General features: G+C 44.9%; 1 protein-coding gene across 5 annotated transcripts in view; it reads right to left on the bottom strand.

Moving 5' to 3' along the window:
* The window catches only part of PACSIN2 (protein kinase C and casein kinase substrate in neurons 2), a 354,098-nt gene extending 337,518 nt beyond the window's left edge, over positions 1-16,580 (bottom strand). For 3 of the 5 annotated variants that reach the window (XM_069228308.1, XM_069228313.1, XM_069228314.1), the window contains exon 1: positions 16,430-16,580. The gene's annotated coding sequence lies outside the window, so the exon portion shown is untranslated. Of the gene's footprint in view, positions 1-14,261; positions 14,343-16,429 lie in introns of those variants that run through there. The other 2 variants (XM_069228309.1, XM_069228312.1) reach the window with 2 other exon arrangements.
* Positions 16,581-16,875: the final 295 nt, after the last annotated feature.

Here is a 16,875-nt window from a genome sequence, read left to right as displayed (position 1 = left end):
GCGTCTCCTGGTTAGAACAAGATAGACATCAATACAACAATAGAATCAATACTCAAAATACTGGCTGAAGTACACAACCTGGCGAAATCTACAAAACAAAATACTGACTCTAAGCAACTAGAATTGACAGCGATAAGGGCAGATATCAACAGCAAGATAGCAGATGCAGAACAAATGATCCGAACTGTAGAAGACTCTACACATCAAACAACTAAGGGTCTACAATCACTCCACATTTCTACAAGACACATAAAAAGGGATATTGCTGAACTCAAAGATCGAAACAGAAGAGGGTGCATGAGAATCTTCGGTATCCGAGAGAGGTCCGAGGAGGCCTCCAAGTCCTGCATATCCTACCTTGAAAGCTGGCTCCTATAAACCACTGGTATCAAGTTCACCAAAGAGTTTGAACTCAAAAGAGCTCACAGAGCCACAACCTTAAAACCAGCAAAAAACACACTAAGACCGATAGTCTGCAACCCTCTACAATTTCAGCATACTGAATCTATGCTATCCTATATGTGCAAAAACAATCACATCATCTGGAATGGACACAAAATCCACGTCTCACTAAACTAATCCAAAACAACGGTGGAAACCAGGGAAGGATTCCTGGCCTTATGAGACAGACTGAGAAAAATTAACCTTCAATTTTCCTTTGCAGGACCGGCAAGATTCAAAATCCTGATAAAAGGCAAATTTCACACTTTTGAAGATCCTAAAGATCTGTTTTGCTTCCTGGACAAACTCACGGAACAAGAAATGGAAACCTTCAGATTGTAATTCAATAAAAGAGAATCATGAGTGACTCAACTTCACTTTATTATTGACTATGTTCCTGTTCTCTACTCACAACTCTACAAAACTACATAACTTAGATAAGTATATGTTCCATCCCTTGTTTCAAAATGATTAATGATTCTACATGAGGGATCCAGTCACGAACTTGACCTGGGGGCGGCAGTTGAAGTCAACACCTTAACAGATTAAGGGATTTGATATTGTGCACACCACCCCAGTCTCCATGACCCCAGACACAACATTTAACCTTGTTTAATCGCCACTGTGCTGGCACCCCAACAGATGAATCTGATGCCTTCCACATTACAACCCTGGCTTGTTCATCTCTTGATACTCTTAGAGAGCATGCATTGTGACTTGACCACATCCACGATTCAGTAAGAAACCACCTCCGATAGACAACAAGGTAAAAAACCTAACAGTTACAGCTTCTACCCGGGCACAATCATTAACCTTACTAGTGCCTTAGAACTGTTAGGTTCACAGAGTTCATGTTTCCTTCAAAATAGTGTAATGTTGTACAAGTTCTGATACAATCCAATGTTTCCCAGTGGAGGCTGGATGCTCTTCGTCGTCACTTCCTTGGAGTTTGATTGTTGAGGAGGGTGGAGGATAGGGACAGGGGGATGGGAGTTGATTTTTTTCTTCCTTTCACTCTTTTGTTCTTTCCTTCTTTGTTTCCTATGTGAAATTCTTACACAGATGATTTTTCATATCACACACACAAAGAATGGACACAATAGCAATTACTTCTTGCATTATACCGAACCAAAGCCTTACTGGGACGGTTTTTATAAATTCACTGATAACAACATCTATGATAACCATACACTATGTGATACACATGCAAGGACTAAACCCACTGGGTGGAATTACAATCTGTTTTATTTTTCAACAAATCTAAGGTCCTTGCTACATGAAATTACCCTTTCTGTAAGCTTATATTTGACACCTCATAGACAACTACCCAGGTCTCAGATTCAGTACTACATAACTCAATGGAATGCCTGATCTGTTCACAACAAATAACCTCAACATTGTTTCAATGAATGTAAGAGGGTTATATCACCCTGTCAAAAGATGTAAAATAATGGACTACCTCTACAAAACCAACAAATACATCATTCTCTTCCAATAAGCAAAAATTACAAAGAAGTTGGTTTTCTCAAAAATAATTGTGTCACTGAGGCTTACTGCTCCCCTGAAGTCCACAAAAAACTGAGTTATCATTCTAATTTTCCAACACTCCAACATCACACTTAAATCAAGCTTTACAGACGAGGAAGGCAAATGGATCATCACCAAGCTATGCAAAGGTGACTCAATAGTCCACGTAATTAATGTATATGTCCCAAATAAAGAGGACACCTCCATTTGGACAAAACTATCAGATAAGATAAGCCACTTATCCTCCAACAAACTTATCATTGTAGGTGGGGATTTCAATGTCCTCCTTGATACAACTCTACATCAACAATCCACATACAAATACCACCCATCTAAATCTCTTAGAATAAAAAAAAAAAAAATCACATGTGCTCCAAATATGATCCTGTCACCTACAGTACCCTGATTCAAGAGAATATACCTTCTACTCTATTCCATACAACTCATATACAAGAATTGATTACCAACTCATTTCCAGCGCCTACACACATTTGATGGACCAGAAAAAATATCTCACCAAGGCTACTCTCTGACCACTCTCTTATAAATACAGTGATTGCAGGTACAGACACTAAAACCCCCCACAAAAATCTTCTGTTTCAATAATATTCCTTAAGTAATCCAGACAACATAACCAATATCAATAAAACTATATCAAACTACATTACTGATAACTCTTCACCTGACATAAATATACAAACATTCTGGGATGCACTTAAAGTAACTCTAAGAGGGACCCTCATAGAAATGAAGGCTAAAATTAACAAATAATAAGTTATTACTACAACTTGAAGAAGAAACTAAAAAACTTGGGACTTCACATATTAAAACCTTCTATCCAGACTCTCACATAAAAAATACGAATACAACAAGATTGTAAGTGAAAAAGCGGGCGTGTAGATTAACAGATTTAAAGGCCTTAAACTATGCAAAAATAACAAAGCCCGCAAAATGCTAGCCTCATACCTTAAACATAAACAAAACCAAAAAATGGATAACGCAATTCAAGACGATAAAACCGTAACCCACACTAACCCCCAAAGGATTCTGGAGACTTGCAGACAATTTTATGAATCATTGTATACTGATGACCAAAAATGCACTCCTGACCAGTGTTCCGATTACTTACAAATTACAGCTACACTGTTTACCCGAAGAAAACAAGAAGTCCCTGCCCAAAGCATTCACTCTAACAGAAATCACCATCGCAATTGATTCTCTTAAAGAAAAGAAAGCCCCCTGCCCAGACTGCTATACAGCCAAATTTTACAAAACATTTGCACAATCACTCAAAACTACCTTGTTAAATCTTTTTAAACCTTATGCAACATCTGGCTCCATTAGTGGTACCACTGTGGAGACCAACATAGTAATGATTTCCAAAGAAGGGAAAGATCTATTACTCCCCAAAATTTACAGACCCATTTCACTAATAAATTATACGCCAAAATCGTAGCCAAACATCTTAACCCCTTCTTACCAAAACTAATAAGCAACACACAAGTAGGGTTCTTAAAAGACTGCATGTCCAACATCTGATACAGACGCCTAGTTGCAGATTCCTTACCTTAGAATTTCCCCCCCGACAACAGACTGAATGTGGAGATTTTTCTTCGAGCAGTAGCCCTGCGCACTGTCAGGTGAAGTAGGTCGACTCCGCCTGCGTTGTTGGCGTCGTGACGACATTGCAGTCGTATACAGGCGCCACCCTGGCTCGCTGATGTCAGTTCTTTTCTTTCCGCGTCAGTCTATGTGCAGATCTGGAGAAAGAGTTACCCCTAGTCATTGTTTGACAAATTGCGACACTTTTGTGGAATTCTTTTTAAAGGAGTTTTGGATGCGGCAAGGGATGTCCCTGAAGACCGGTTTTAAACCCTGCGACTTCGAATTAGGTCAGTGACGGATCCCCATTTCGTCTGTCTTTGGTGTCTGGAGCACGACCATTACCCGAAGTCGTGCTCCGAGGATCAGTCCATGAACCCAAAAGCTTTGAGGGAGTGGTCCCTAAAGCTCATGGCGGCCTGGCGGTCAACTCAGAGTCGCTCTCAGTCTCATTCAAGAGAAAGGTCACAAGACCACTCGCGGAATCATCATCATTTCTTCTTGTCCCATTCCAAACCCTCAGGATACCCGGATCACAAGAAGTCGTCGTCTAAGAGGGTCAAAAAGTAGACTTTGCCCCATTGCTCGGATGATGAGACGCGAGAAGAGCGTCGACTCTCTAGGCCTCTGTCTTCAGAGCCTGGGTCAGTTCCGCACCTCCCCAACTGTCCGGGAGCCGGAGCCACCCCAGCCCAGTTGAAAGAGTTCTATGAGGCCATGTGCCTCATCTTCGGACAGACAGACCTGCCCCCGGGCCCAGGAGGGTCGGTGAGGGCCCCCTCGGGTTCCGCTCTGGCAGCTTTTGCCTCGGTTCCAGGGGGCACCTCTGGATCCGCTCCTGGATCCGTACCGACGCCGGTCACGCCAACACGACCTTCCCCGGCATCTGCACTGATGTCGACGCTCCCGACATAGGTTGGCCCACAATTGATGTTGATTCTATACTTATCCTGGACAACCCAGAGCAGGAACGGCATCGCTCGATACAGATTCCATTTTCCATGCGCTCTACTAGGCCTTGGGCAGATCCGGACCCTTATTCCTATGGGTATGGATATGGGGATAGTGTAGAGGGGTCGAAGGACACTTTAGAATACCAGCTTGACCCAGACGTGGACTGGGTTCAGGATATGTGCGACGCTAGCGGACTGGATACCTCTCCTGATGCCTGCATGCTTTCTCCCCCTACAGTGGCTACTAAGCAGGGAACTTTATCCTCAACGGTGGTCTCAAGGACAGCTGATGTCCTAGACCTTCAATTTCCTTCTGTGGATGGGAGGACTAATCTCTTGACCAAGGTGCTTCAACCTAGGGCTTCCACTTCGGAACCCCTGCTGCCCTTTAATGAAGCCCTTACAGATGTCCGACTGGGTACCTGGTCCAGACCCAGCACAGGGGCTCCTGTGAATAGGACGGTTGCCTGCCGCCAACAATCTCTAATGGACATGCCGTTTGATGGCACCCATCTCTTCAGAGACAAAGTGGCCTCAGCACTCTAGCGTTTTAAGGACTCCTTGGCTACCGCTCCAACCCTTGGCCTAGTAACTACTCCTCACCCCCCCATCCACTTTTTGCCCCTTTCGTGGCTATGGAAGGGGCACACAGCTGCATCCATTTCCACCCGGCCACTGATCCGCGCATGCTTCACAGTCTGCATAGCCGAGGACACGGGATCGAATGTGCTCGTGGATCAGGGAGCCATCGCTCCACCCAGTCCACCCCACTCCTTCCACTGCCTCCAAGCCTTCCTAGTCCGTTAGAACATCCTGGACAAGTTGGCAGCAAGGTCCGCCATCACCTGCCCCACTGGGAATCCATCACCACGGACAGGTGGGTGTTGCAAATTGCCCGAAGGAGCTACTCCCTCCCCTTTGAGACTACCCCTCCGGCCATGCCACCATCATACAGTCATCTGTCAGAGGATCATTTGGCACTTCTCTGCGAAGAAGTGACAGCTCTCTTGGCCAAGGGAGCCATAGAGAGGGTCCCTGTACCATAAGTAGGTTGTGGTTGTTATTTCGGCTACTTTTGGTGCCCAAAAAGGACAAGGGCCTTCGCCCCATCTTAGATCACCGGTCCGTCAATCTCTTCGTCAAGAAGGAGAATTCGAAATGCTCACTCTAGCTCAGGTCCTGTCTGCCCAGGACTGCTTAGTTCCACATTCCTGTCCTTCCAGCCCACAGATGTTACTTGCGATTCGTGGTAGGTCACGAGCACTTTCAGTTCACTGTGTACCCCTTTGGTCTTACCAGCGCCCCTCAGGTGTTCACGAAGGTGATGTTAGTGGTTGCAGCACATCTGCACAGGTTAGGGGTTTCAGTCTTTCCCTAGCTCGACGATTGGCTGATTAAGGCGAACTCGCCCAAGGCTGTCGCCTCCCACCTCCAGACTACGGCGAACCTCCTGCATTTGCTGGGCTTACTATAAACGTGCTGAAGTCACAGCTGACTCCCTAACAGACACTCCCTTTCATCAGAGATGTTCTGGAAACAGTGCAGTTTCGGGCTTATCCTCCCAAAAAGCGAGTCCAGGATATTCGGGCTATGATTCCGATGTTTCAGCCTCTATTCTGGATTTCGGTGAGAATAACTCTGAGGCTGCTGGGCCTCATGACCTCCTGCTTGTCAAACATGCCAGATCGCATATGCAGGCTCTGCAGTGGGACCTGAAGTTTCACTGGGTGCAGCATCAGGGGAACCGCTCCAACGTGGTCCAGATCTTGGAGGGGACTGTACTAGATCTGAAGTGGTGGCTGTCGAATCCAGAGTGGCTCAGCAGCAGATATCTCTCCCTTCCCCAACCAGATCTCACAGTAGTGACAGATGCGTCACTCCTGGGATTTGGCGGCCACATGGGAGAGGCGGAGATAACAGGCATCTGGTCTCCGGTGGAGAACGGGCTCCACATCAACCTTTTGGAGTTCTGGGCGTTCCAAATACTATTGAAAGCATTCCCTCCCTCTCTCAAAGGAAAAGTGGTGCAGGTGTTAACCGACAATACAACCGCCATGTGGTACTGCAACAAGTAGGGCAGAGTGGCGTCGTAGACCCTCTATCAAGAGGCTCTTTGCTTCTGGACATGGCTGGAACGCCAGGGTATTTCTCTGGTGGTTCAATATCTGGCAGGCTCTCTGAACACCAGAGCAGATGAACTCAGCCGTCGATGAATAGTTGATCACGAATGGCGTCTCCATCTGGAGGTGGCGCAAGGTCTCTTTCAGCAGTGGGGAGAACCGTGGTTGGATCTGTTCCCCTCTGCAGAGAACGCACAATGTCAGATGTTTTGCACACTGGAGTTTCCAAGGCAGCACTCGCTTGGCGATGCTTTTCATCTCGAGTGGAGCTCAGGCCTCCTGTACTCCTTCCTGCCAATACCACTTCTGCCCAGAGTTCTGAAGATCAGGCACGACCTAGCCTAAATAATCTTGGTGGCTCTGGACTGGGCACAAAGAGTCTGGTATCCTGAGCTATTGGGCATGGCCATCGATCCTCCGATCAGACTGCCCATTCGGGAGGTTCTTCTGTCGCAGAAGCAGGAGACAGTTCTTCACCTGACCCTGTCCAGCCTTCGCCTCCTTGCGTGGAGATTGAGTGGCGGGAGTTGACAGTTTTCGACCTTCTGCCCGAAATCTGACATTATCTTGGCAGCCAGGAATCCCTCCACCAAAACGGTATGCACCCGTCGTTGGAACAAATTTGTGGCATAGTATTTCAACAAATCTGTTGATCCCCTTTCTGCACCTCTCTCAGAAGTTCTCCTCTTTATTCTCTCTCTTGCCCAGTAGAGCTCTGCTCTAGGCACCCTCAAGGGTTATTTGTCTGCCATCTCTGCCTTTTTAAGACTACCAGACCAACCTTCTCTGTTCAAATCTCCCATTGTTGGGAGGTTTCTTAACGGACTCACCCACATGTTCCCTTGTACCCCATTCATAATACCCCAGTGGTATTTGAACTTGGTCCTCCCATATCTCATGTGTGCCCCTTTTGAGCTGCTCCATAACTGTCCCCTGTGGCTCTTGACTTTTAAAATTGCCTTCGTGATTGCCATCACCTCTGCTCGCGTGAGTGAGCTCCGGGATCTCTCTTCAAAGCCACCATTGCTATCTGTCAATACTGACAAAGTGGTGCTTCGTACCTGGGCTTCCTTCATTCCCAAAATGGTGACACCGTTTCAATCTATCACCTTGCCTACTTTTTATGCACCCTCGCTTCGCTCTCATGAGGAGGAGAGGCTCCATCACCTAGATCCAAAAAGAGTATTGCCGTTCTAGGTTTGCGTGCTCATTCCACCAGAGCAACTGTTGCTACCACGGCGTTAGCATGCGGAGTCCCAGTCCTGGATATCTGCCAGGCAGTGACCTGGGTATCCCTGCACATGTTCACTAAACATCACTGCCTGCATAGTTAGGTCCACAGAGACGACTACTTTGGCCGTTCGGTCCTGCTGCACTTTTTGGTGTGATCTTAGTTCGCAGCCCACCACAGGGGATGGGATTACTCGTATATCTATTCTAGGGTAAGGAATCTGTAACTAAGTCTAGCAGATGAACAAGTTACTTTCCTTCAGTAACAACATATCTGCTAGAGACATATTCTAGTTGCAGATTCCTTACTAACCTGCCCATTCTCCTCGCTCTGTGTACTGATCTCTAGGGACTTGGGCTTCCCTTTAAGGGCCCTAGTTATGGTGCACCATTCTCAGTGTTCTTCATGTCTCGGCGCTACTGGCGTGGCGCCTATATATGACTGCGGCGTCATCGCAGCAACCACAACGCCAATGACACACGTGGAGTCGACTGACACCACCTGATGGCGCGCAGGGGTACTGCTCAAGAAAAAATCTCCAGATCCAGTCTGATGCCTGGGGGAAATTCTAAAGTAAGGAATCTGCAACTAGAAAATATCTCTCCCAGATATATCATTTCTGAAGGTAAATAACTTGTTCAACAATACCTGGCTATTGTGCCATGCCCTGGATAAAGCGAAAACACTCTCCTGGGCGTATGTCGCAATAGCACTAGACATCGAGAAAGCGCTCAACAGAGTATCATGGATCTTTCTCAAATAATCCCTTGAAACATTTAACTTGGGAATTATATTCATAAAAATGAATATGGCCCCATATGCGCCCGAATATCTAACAACAGATCCCATTTCCAACCTTTCAAGCTCAAGAAAGGTACCAGACAGGGGTGTCCACGCTCCCCATCCCTCTTTTTTGCTAGTCCTGGAACCGCTTCTCACAGGCATAAAAAATAACCCAAATATAGCAGGGATCAACTTTCAAGGAAAAGTGGTGAAATTGTCCGCAAATGCAGATGATATACCAATCCTTAGCGTAAAACCTAAGTCCTCTATCCTTGCTCTCGTGCAAACCATCAAGCAATATTCGGACGTCTCTGGCTACAACTTGAACAGAGGCAGAAGTCAAATCCCTCAATCTCTACGGATCCAAGGACATACTGGGAGACTCTGGTATGTCTTGGCAACCCAACAATATAAAATACCTAGGCACTGAATTTGGATCTGACCTGATAGACAGAATCAAGCACAATGAAAAGCTTACACTTCAAAAATAAATATCAACTCTACTGGAAAACCGGTCGTCGAAATTCATCACCTGGTGGGGTCGAATTGAAACAATAAAAATGATGGTCATCCCAATAATAAATTACCTAATCAACATGCTACCACTACTACTCTGACGATTTTCAAAGCAGACTAGATAAACTACTCATAAATTTTATCTGGCAGGGTAAAAAGTCAAGAATATCAATAAAAACGTTATCTCCCCAATACATTAGGGTAAGTCAATCTTGCCAATTTCAGAGATTACGAGACAGTGTTTCTTGCCAAAAAAAGATCATATTGGTTACGTACACCCCACCAATATAGCCCCCCTTGGCTAGAAGCAGAAAGAGCCTTATTGAGCAATTTAGACACAATAACTCTGCTTACCATCAACAACAAAATATCTCACCACCTCCAAGTACATATTTAACAATTCCAGAAACACACAGTTAACTATTGAGAAAAAGTTACCTAACCGAATTAAACTTTCTAACTTAGCCTCTATCTGGCACAAACTTAACATCACATATGAAGGGTGTACCCTCTACTGGAGTCATGGATCTCCAAAGGTATCGTTTTCCCTACAACAACTCAGCTCCAAATCTTCTTCCTTGACATCCTTGAATCTACAATCAAAATACCATCTTGAAGATCAAGAATTTTAGAACTTTAACATGAACACGGCCATCACCAAATTTAACCACCACCACAAAGAACCTCCCTACAATCACTCATCTACAAGTTTGACTCGCTAGATCACCAAGTATCCAAATACTAACGCTTCCTACAACCTAAATCAACAAAACTAAGCATCAATATGTTGGGACATCCACTCCTTTAAACCCACATCTGAGACAGACAGGAATGAAATATGGAAATCAACCACCACACACAAAATAACACCAGTACTCTCCCAAACCAAAGTTTGGATATAACACAAAGCCTACTGGACACCGACACGACTACATACTCTGAAGATACTTAGATACTTTTTTTTTTTTTACTTTTTTTTTTATTGATTTTATATATCAGATAAACATTACAAGTCGTATCATCTTCCACCACCGGATTACAATATATCTGCTTAAAAGAAAACATATGATACCCCTACACCCCTCCCTCTCCACACGGCTCGGACCACTTGTAAACCTTCAACCTCATTTCTAACTGCGTTTAGCGAAGGCTTAAACGTATGCTGATTAGCTGATGGATAAACCCCATTTATGACTAGTGTGAACTTTTTGTTGTTGCTGGGGCTGTTTCGACAGGCGTGTGGTAGTAGCCCGGGATGGAGCCTGTCGCTTCCAAAGAGTGCAGAGAGTGGGCGCCATTTCATTATGCTGTATTTATTCGCGTGTTTGCGGGCCAATGAGCAACTAGTGTGACAGGAGGAGAGGCATGCAGGCCGTCACAACTCTGTATATGCCACGCGTGGATTATGTCGTTAGTGGAAAGTGCGTAAGTGTAGACACGTTGTCTAACCTATCATTACATTCCCGGCTTATGGGGGTTTATCGTCGTTCTTTGCCTCAAGTTTAGCTACCAGTGTCTCCCATACTGCACTTCCTGTATGTTGTTGTCCTTCTCGCGCCAACTTTTCAATACTTGATGTTCCGTGCGAGCCCAAAGTAGTGTTAATAAGTACCAAGTTTTCCGAACAGGTGCCGTGGGAGCCTTCCAGTGCATAGCTATTAATCTTTTGTACATTAAGCAAGCTAAATCTATAAATTTATGCAAGTGTCTTTGTTTTTTGGATCTCGTCCTGAGCCCCAGTAGACAGGATTTGGGTTCTGTTGACAGAGTTAGCCCTGTCAATTCGGAGATCTCCTGGACTACCTCCGACCATGCTTTTTGTATGTTAGGGCACTCCCAGACCATGTGATAAAAGTGAGCTAGCGGCGCTTTGCATCTGGGGCAGGATGGGTCCGAGTCCGGAAACATGCGCTTTATCCTGGCTGGAGACAGATATGTTTGGTGTGTGTAATTAAACTGGGTGTATCTAAATCTGGGATTCCTTGACACTCCACGGGCGTGGTGTAAAGCGTTCCGCCACTCAGCCTGTGAGATCTGATCGGGGAGGACAGAATTCCATCTCTCCCTTGCTTTCTCTGCATGTGGCTCTGGAGGTTTATTCAGGATTTTGTATAGGCTAGATATTACTTTTGGTTGGGCGTCATGTTGTAGAATATGGTGGATTATAGGCGAGGATTCTGGTTCACTATTGCCTACTCTGAAGATACTTGATAGCCCCTCTTGCTGGAATTGCAGTGAAGGAAACAGAGACCTGGCCCACTTAATTCTCCACTGCAAATCAGTAAACACTTTGTGGGATGACGTTTTTGAACTCATCTCAAAGCTTTTTAACATACACCCCATGCATGGCTAAATTGGGTATCTCACATTAGGGGTGCCAATAATATTGCCCTCCAACATACCCCCTGAAAGTCACAATATAGGCCCATTTAGAAAACATTAGATAACTACTTGGCTTCCAACAAACCATCATAAACCGTAATTCTGGCCTTAGACACCAAAGCTCATATGGATAACCCGCACTCACCTTATTATGTATGACAAAATATAACCATCAGTAGGGCTGACTACCTCAACTGTCTCCATTCCTTATCTTCTCCTTCCTTTTTTCCTTTAATCAACCAAACTATTCACTCTCTTTATTACCAAACTTAGATCAGTATCTATACTGTTCATATCAACACAATTTTACCCTACGTGATATGTGAAACTTATACGCTATCTGTATTGATAACTTTTTCTTGTGGTATGAACCCTACCTGTTATGTAATAAATTAAATAAATGTATTTTGAAATAAAAAAAGAAGTTCTCTCCCATGTTCACATTTCGGGAAGAAATCCATACTTCACAGACTCTTCAAACTATGGAATGCCTTTCATCTTCACATTACAAAATGTCCCATCCCTTCTTACTTTCAAATCCCTTCCAATGAAACTTCTGCACCCAACAGTTTAATCCGCTATTCATGTTGTACCTTCCTTACTGACGCCAGCTGTTTTTGCTCAATAATTTAATAACTCCTGGCTTCCTTGTCATATCAGTACCTGTCTCTTACCATAATGAAGAAATATAGTGTGTGCAGGAGGAAGGCAGGTTGACTGGTGATGACAGAGGAACAATGTGGAATTGGTGCACAGTCAACAGACCACATGAAGCAGCTCAGAGGTTCCCTACAGCAGATTCTACTGATTCTGCCTCGGGATTAATCGACATAATGAGCATATCAAATTTAAGAACCACTAGAAAAAGACACAAATTTTATATCGCTGCTAAAGTTTGAGCAACAGTGAATGCAAACAATCTTAAGAACATCTTTTGCTCTCTCCAACCTCGCCTGCAAACACAGGTTTATGAATAACAACATGAAGAACGTTGCAGTTAAGTGGAAGAAGAGACATCTGGGTAAAAACAAAAGGAGAATGTTAAAGGGGGAGTTGTGATTTTTTTTTAATTATTTTACTAATCAGGGTTTCTCATTTTAGCGCACTACACCAGTAGATCATACAAACAACTAACAGAAAAGTGCTAACGATGAGTACTTTTTAGATCCCTCTAAAACAGGACAGAAAAGACCATTAAGTTAAGTGCTGCACAATCCATCCCCCAACGGGTGTTCTTCCTTCTCTTGAGTCGTTTACATTTTGGAATGGTCAGTAATTCACACCCTGTAGAGCTTGTGACAATGTCAAGCACTTCTGGGGTTTTTTCAGCTTGCAACATACTCTAGTTCACAGATGACATAAAGGACTATTTTATGAGCCTTAAGCTCCATCTCTAATTTAATAAACAGCCTTCGGGCCTGAAGCTCCTAATAGGTGACTACACTGGTGAGTAGTCGTAAAAAATGCGATAGCACCTCAGTGGAGGCGTTAGTCTCCTGTACATTTTGTTGATGGCTCAGCAATATTGGTCAAATAAATATTTAAAAGGTCACAGAAGCTACTGGGTACAGCGCACAGCACATAAGATGGCAGAAAGAACCTGGTGTTATGCAGTGTAAGGAGCAGAGCTTCACTCAAGGCATGGTCCAATTCACAAATGAACTTCATTCAAGACATGGTATACATGCACCAACCTACTTAAGATGTTGACACAAATACCCCTGGACACACAAGTACACTATCTTGAGAAGATTTTATTCCTTACAGATTTCCCCACGCAACCCGATAATTAAAACTATTTTATTACACCTTCTCAAATTCAACTCTCACCCAGTTACAATAAGCAAGCTACATCAAAGCAAAGATAAAAAGAAATAAGTGCGTTTGTTTTACAAAAAGTGTTCTCACTGGATAACATAAAACAATGTTGATTAGCAGTTTGTTCGATGGAAATTGCTTCTTTGTGTTCATTATACTTATATAATATCAGGTATTTTACAAAGTATTTGAGTATTTTACATTTAAATATTGCACCAGAAAGCATTGTCAGAACCGGAAGGGCACACAGCTTGTGGACAATAAATATCATACTTCTTTCCAAACTCACTCTCGCATAAACATCACCAAAACAGATGTCCACATAGACTTAAATGTGGACATCTGCCCAGTAAGCCTTTTTCACCTTCCAAAAAATCTTTGAACTTCATTGATTTCAATGAGCTCACTGTTCAAAAACTTCTCACTTGCCTAAAAGACTTGATAACTTGAAACGGTGGCAACAATTACAACTATCTATACAATTTGAACTTTTTGTGTGAAGCAATTAAACATATAAGGAATCCCAGACATAAGAGAACGAGTACAGTTCACTGCCTGATATCGCCTGACTTCAGTAAACACAAAGGGCTCACTGTCCCTATCTTCCAGCTACAATAGCATCTTTGAGAGGGAATCAAAACTGTGTTTTACACAAAACAAAGGATAGGTTATGAAAGACGAACATGCCCGTTTATCTGGAACTCTTGGGATACACACCCTTAGTTACTGGCGAGATAGGTAATGAATGAAAACTGTGAAACCGGCAAGTGACTCTCGGGGATTACTGGAGGCAGGGCGGCGCACGGGGTGGGGGTGGGTTGGGGAGGGGGGGGTGGGGGAAAGGGTGGTCGCAAAATAATTAAAAATTAAATAAAAAAAAAACCTTACCTCGGCTCCCGCGCCACTCCTCGCTCCTCTGAAGGCTGCAGACACAGGCTCCCAGCCTGCCCTGCGGCCAATCCTGATGCAGGAGATTGGCTGGTGGCTGGGGGAGGCTCCAGGCAGACTGGGAGCCTGTGAAGGCTCTCTTGCTGGGCTGAAGACAGCCTACTGCGCATGTATGTTTGGCCGTCGGAGACGGCCAAACATACATGCGCAGTGAGGGGAGCCCCGAGGCCCCTTGTGAAAGGATTAAAGAGAGAGAGGGGGGGAGTACGGACAGCTCTACTAAGTGCTTTTTGTGGTAAAATATTAACGCCTTATAAATTGGAACTTGATTAATTCAAATCCCTAAATGCAAAGCTAACCATTGCCCTTACTTTTGTAATTACATCTGATCACAAAGCAACGGTAAAAAGATCCAATTGCAAAACAAACGTAAAGTAAATATAATAAAAGCAGATACGTTTGGGAGGTTTATAGTTTGCTGTATGTAACTTTTCGATGACTTCACATCCCAAAAAAGGGAAAAGGTTTGAATTCGAAAAACAAGCAAGAAAAGCAAAACATTACTAACAAAAATCACAGTGACTAAAGAACACATGTCTGCTTCAGGAAATGAGAAGGACAGAACGTGTTCGGCTGAACTTTGTTTCTTTGCTTGGAGGGGCGGTGTCCCTATTAATGAACACGCTTACTGCTTCGAATGGACACAGCACTGCGGAGCAGAATGGAAATCCAGTGAAACAGCTGCAGGGGTATGCGTCATAGAAGCAGAGGGCGATCCCGACCGCTCCCTCCCCAGACATGAATCCAGTTTCACTTGGACCGCTTCCTAGTGCGCCCAGCGGCCCTTCCCACTCCGCTCAATGCTGGGTCCACGTTTGCAGACTGAGAGCGCATTCCTGTCAAGTACAACCGAGTCTCTCGAGTTCATGGACCTGCAAACTCACCTCACCCACTACCCTAGTGCGGAGCGTGTCCAGCGCCTAGACCATGCAGCGCGTTGCCAAACCACCGTCGCATCTGCCTGCACGAAATAGGATGGCACAGACACCGCTTAGAGGAACGCACATTCACCGTGGCGCACTCCTGCTGTTTTAGAAACGTGAGAGGAATAATGGTTGGAGTAGAGAGCACGCACAATATGTGAACACATTCGGGTTGGGCAGCGCGAATTCTAATCAAAAGAGCAACGTCCTCAAACCGGGACGAAGGCAAGTTTTGTTGAGAAGTAGGGACTGGTTTACCAGAGGAGAATGTTTTGGGGGGGTGAAATTATTTGCGAAGAAATACATTTCTTTTAGAGGTCAGCATGGGCAAACAATGTGAAATTAGGACAGAAGGCACGTGAAGCCAACGAGATATTTTCAAGAAGGTGAAGATTTTGTTTTTACTATACAAGGAAAATATATTGAAAAATTGCTGTTTGGGGGAGGGGCGGGAGCGTATAACAGTATGGTACGAGAAGAAAGTGTCACACATTAACCTTTTAAGGCACTCTTGAAGGGAGGAAAGGGATGCGGTAATGTGGGTATGTGCTTTTTCCCCTGGCGGAACAAAACTCAAGATGCATTATATTTTTGACAACCATAGCACCAATCCGGGCCTGTGTATATAATGACCGACACTTTCCGTTCTACAGCCATATTCCAGAAAAAGAGCATACCAAGGAAATATTACGAAAGTCCAATACTGTGCAATATGCCCCGCAAAAGTACACCATTTCGTCGTACCACCTGCACGCCTCTTCCAACGTACCGGTTACTGGACCAGTGTGCCTTGCCAACGTGACCACTAAGACTATACAAGTCCGACTTGCCCCACAGTCAGAACTCTGTGCACTACCACCCCTTAAAAAAATGACTAACCATTTCCCTAAAATCCCATATGTTCTCCACTTCTGAAGTGCCCTTCCATCTTCCCGCCCAAAAAGCACTCTCAAAAGTACACCCCTTCCGTTCTATGAGGACAAATTGGCACCTCTTCCACAGAGTTCTTCCGTGAGCCCAGCAGTGCCCTCCCATCTGCCCCAGCAAAGTGCCCTGCCCGCTCTAGCCCCAAGCGTTGCGAAAGTGCGCTGCTACCCTCCTCAAGCGGCAGCCCATGCCAAGGTGTCCTACACGTGCAACGACCCTTCCGACTGGAGATGTAAACTTCCAAACGTTAACACTTACCTCCTTTCGTCTCCCGAAAGAAATCTTTAAACATCCGATTACTTCTTCTTTGGTATCGACGCTAAAAGCACTTCAAACCCGAAGAGTAAGAAAACCAATTGGAAAGCTAGTCCGCGCAGACTGACACGCTTGGGGTGGAGCCAGGAGAGGCTGCCGGCCCCGCCCCATCAAGCCTGCAATTGGCTGGAGCTATAATGACAGCCCGGAAAAAGACGACACAGACACATAGGAAGGGATCGTCGAGCCACCGCCCAGACACGGCACAGCCTTCAGCCGCCCCGGATGTGAACGCCCCAGCTTCGCGCGGGCTGCTGTTAAGTGGTTGTTTACTTAGACAAACGTGTACCGCTCGGTGCGGTTGCCTTGGTGATGGAGCCGTCTTACAGACCGGCTGCATCCCGAGACTAGCAGAAGGAGTATCTAACTGAACAGGGGTAGGCGATGGC

This window comes from Pleurodeles waltl, chromosome 4_1, assembly GCF_031143425.1.
Source record: "Pleurodeles waltl isolate 20211129_DDA chromosome 4_1, aPleWal1.hap1.20221129, whole genome shotgun sequence".
NCBI classification, from domain to species: Eukaryota; Metazoa; Chordata; class Amphibia; order Caudata; family Salamandridae; genus Pleurodeles; species Pleurodeles waltl.
Note: the sequence above shows the minus strand (reverse complement) of the source record. Positions and strands in the feature narration are given on the sequence as shown.